Source organism: Melospiza georgiana, chromosome 2 (assembly GCF_028018845.1).
Source record: "Melospiza georgiana isolate bMelGeo1 chromosome 2, bMelGeo1.pri, whole genome shotgun sequence".
Taxonomy (NCBI): domain Eukaryota; kingdom Metazoa; phylum Chordata; class Aves; order Passeriformes; family Passerellidae; genus Melospiza; species Melospiza georgiana.
Genome location: NC_080431.1, coordinates 33,420,007 through 33,423,862, shown reverse-complemented (window position 1 = coordinate 33,423,862; position 3,856 = coordinate 33,420,007). Strand labels below are relative to the sequence as shown.

General features: G+C 40.7%; 1 non-coding gene across 1 annotated transcript; it reads right to left on the bottom strand.

Annotated features, from left to right (window-relative positions):
- Window positions 1–3,515: 3,515 nt before the first annotated feature.
- On the bottom strand, window positions 3,516–3,588 carry TRNAF-GAA (transfer RNA phenylalanine (anticodon GAA)). The gene has a single exon. It is a non-coding gene; the product is annotated as a tRNA-Phe (tRNA).
- Between the last annotated feature and the right edge of the window lie 268 nt (window positions 3,589–3,856).

The window sequence follows — 3,856 nt, the reverse complement described above, 5'->3', positions numbered from 1 at the left end:
CTTGAAGCAGGAGCCAAGGATGCCCACAGAAAAAGCACATAAACCAAATCCACCAGATTTTGAATCTTTGCCTAAGGCTGAAAACACATGAAAAGGTTTTTTTCCTCTGAATCCCTGCCAGGTATTAACTTCAGTATTAGGTGGACATTTAAAAAAGCAAATGGGAGTATATCTGTAGAAGAAGAGACGCTCCCCAGTTGCAGAGAAGGAACTTTTTGAGCTAAATCATAAAGGCCTAGTTAGACAGCCTGTATTTGTGTCCTAGCAGGGGGTTCATCTTGAGGGAAGAAGCTGATAGAAAAATAAATGGAAATGTTTGCTGGCAAGAAGAGGCCTACAGTGCAGCAAAAAAAGATTGTGTAAAGAAGGTACAGCTGAATGAAAAAATGCCTGAATATTCTGTGACAAGCAACAAAGCAGCAACACTTGAGGTTATTTTCACAGAACCTGCCAAATCACATTGGAAATCTGCATCCAGCCCGCAAAATCAAATAGACAGGAGTTTAAAAGTTACAGAATTGAGGTTATCTCTTAATTTTATCCTCTTCTTTCACGTAAGACTTCAGGCCTTATTCAGTGTGTGCAACCTAAATCCCACACCAAACAAAAAATGAGATTTTCTTCTCACTCTCCCCATGGCTACCACCATTAGTATTTCAGTGCTCCACAAAATTTCTGTTTAACATCACAAAAGCTCTGAGATTGGAGTTGCCATTACAAGTAATATTATCTTTATCAATAAAATAGAATTTTCAGATACTAACATACACATATTTGCCATAGATCCTTGTGCCTGGGTATTCCTGCTAAAAATCAGACCCTTTGAGGGGTGAGGTGAGACCCAATCCCTTCCTGGCCCTTGAGGAACTCAGAAGCAGAGGGAACCAAACCTCTAGAGCAGCATTGGGGGTTATAGCCAGACCACATCTGCAGGAAATTAATACCTCCCTATCTCTTCCCCAAAACACTATAAAAGTCTTTGATGAATAATTGAACACTTTTGGCCAAAAAAAAAAAGCTACTTAACATTTCCTTCCATCCCTGAGTACTCAAGTGTGCAGTCTTAATGTTATTTCAAAACCTTAAAAAACCTTTAGGAAAAATACTAATATAAGCAGTTATATTACCCCTTGTCTGTCTTATCATAAGGATCTAAGTAACACTACCCTTGCTTTGCACTAATTAGATATTAATCTGCAGTGAGTATTCCTTGTATTGGACAAGTAATTCAACACCAGTGCTTGCTGTGATGCTGTGATTAGAAAAGGACCAGTGACACCTTCTCATGAAGAGATGAGAGATGCTGAACAGAGAAGTAAGGGAGATGCTTTGCTGCTGTGTTTTGCACTGGTGACATCAATATTGAAAGCCTTTTTTCTGTGTATTGTTCTGGTGTCAGTGTATTAAAAAGGTCACAAAAAATTACCTGAAAGCAGGAGAAAATGTCTTAAAGACAGAAAGAATTTAATTTCTTTAGCTTACCCATACAAAGGTGGGTGCTGACTTGACAGTTTTGTAATGACCAAATGCCAGGTACCAAGAAAGATCTCTGATTTAGCAGAGAAAAGGTTTAACAAAGGGCAGGTCCAGATTAAAGGTATATATTTGAAAAAATTGCAACAAATTACCAAAGACAACCAATGAAATGTCCACTTCTTCATGTCTTCAAATCAAAACCAGACACTCTCCTTAAAAATATGCTTCAGAAAATCCAAATTCTTTCTTCTCAATTTACATGGAAAGAAAGAATCAGGAAGAAACAGGTGAACAGTACAGACTAGGTGACATTAATCACCAGCTTTCCTGACCTCGAAGCTATTCCATTGGCTTTGTGAAAAATGCCAATCCCTTGTTTTTAAAAATTTAAAAGTTTAATAGTAATAAAATGGTTATAAAAATATTAGCATAATTAGAGTTATAAAAATTAGGACAATTAGGATTTAGGACAATAGGAGACAATAAGAACAAAGAGTTATGGACAGTCTGGGTACCTCTTTCTGGGCAAAATATGCTCGAAAAAGGACACACGTTAACAGAGGATTAACCCTTAAAAACAACAGCCTGTTGCCTATTCATACACTTCATACATGATGCATAAATTCCGTTCAAAGGATTCTGTCCTGTCAGTGTCAACTTTTTCCTCTTAATCCTAACGGCATCTCAGGGCTGAGCGAGGCAGGAAGAATTTTGTTTCTTCTGATAAGGGAGCAATAAATTCTTTTTTTCCGAAAGATTTAGGTGTCCTGTGGCTGCTATCTGGTGCGAGTACCTCACTCCTCTCTTTACAAAAATATCCCACATCCATAGTTTCTGTTTTTACTACACAAGTTACATTTTAACTGCAAAATTACATTTACCATACTATTAAAATGTTAATACAGCACTACTAATCAATACAACATAATACATATTGTGAAAAACGCCAATCCCTTGTTTTTAACATTTTAAAAGTTTAATAGTAATAAAAATGGTTATAAAAATAGTAATACAATTAGAGTAATAATAATTTGGACAATTTGAATTAGGACAATATGAGACAATAGAAACAAAGAGTTACGGATGTCCGGGCAGCATAAGCCCGAAAAAGGACACACGAAAAAGGACACACGTTAACAGAGGATTAACCCTTAAAGTCAATAGTCTGTTGCATATTCATACATCTCATACATGATGCATAAATTCCGTTCAAACACAGGATTCTGTCCTGTCAGTGTCACCTTCCTCTTAATCCTAACGGCGTCTTCAGGGCTGAGCCAGGTGGGAAGAAGTTCGTTTCTTCTGATAATGAAGCAATAAATTATTCTTCTCCGAAAGATTTAGGTGTCCTGCGGCCGCTATCTGGTGCGAGTAACTCATTCCTTTCTTTACAAAAATATCCCACATCCATAGTTTCTATTTTAACTACACAAGTTACATTTTAACTGCAAAACTACATTTACCGTACTATTAAAATGTTAATACAGCACTACTAATCAATACAACATAACACATATAGTAAATATCTGCGTAGAGGCGTATATTATGCACTTTTCACACTTTTTGTGAAGTAAAATAGTTTCAGCCATCTATTGAGAGTAGAGGAGCAGCGAGGTCCGGGAAGTTTTGAGCTGCGCTACGGATTTTGGCAAGAAGCAACCTCAGATCGTTCTGTCTCTGCCCCCTCGAGCCGCCCTTTCCCCCTCGGTCCCTTCCCTCCCGCTCGCCCCGCTCCTCACGCACAGTTTCACTTTCTCTTCTCTCGTCCCTGCCGCCCTGAGAAGGGCAGAGAGGGAGAGGGAATGAAGCTCGCTGCTTTCATTTCTTCCACCCTAAATAAAAAGCTTAAACTAAGAGGAGCTGAAAAGGGACACGGGAAGGCAGGGCACTGCCTTCCGGCGCTGTAGGAGCGATCCCGCAGGGCAATTCCCAGGCGCTGCCCAAGCCCCGGGGCGCTCGGAGCCCGCGGGCCGGGCCGGCAGCAGGATCCGCCCGCCCGCCGCCCCCCGGGAGGGCGAGGGAAAGGAGGAAAAAAGTTCTGCCGAAACCCGGGATCGAACCAGGGACCTTTAGATCTTCAGTCTAACGCTCTCCCAACTGAGCTATTTCGGCCGCCGTGTTCCCCCTTCTGCGGTGAGACACCACTAATCTGTCCCTCCACACCCGTCGCCCGCTGGCTCTCAGTTTATAGTCTAAATCGAGTGGTTGTTATTAGCCACAAACGAGTCAATGACGGGTCCCCGCAAACAAAATTATGCCACCAGCTAAAGACAAATCAGTAGCAACACAAAATTATGCAAATACAGACATCTATGCACAACACATGTACAGACATCTATGCACAACACACACATTAGAATGAAGGTGTTTTGGCAGCGGC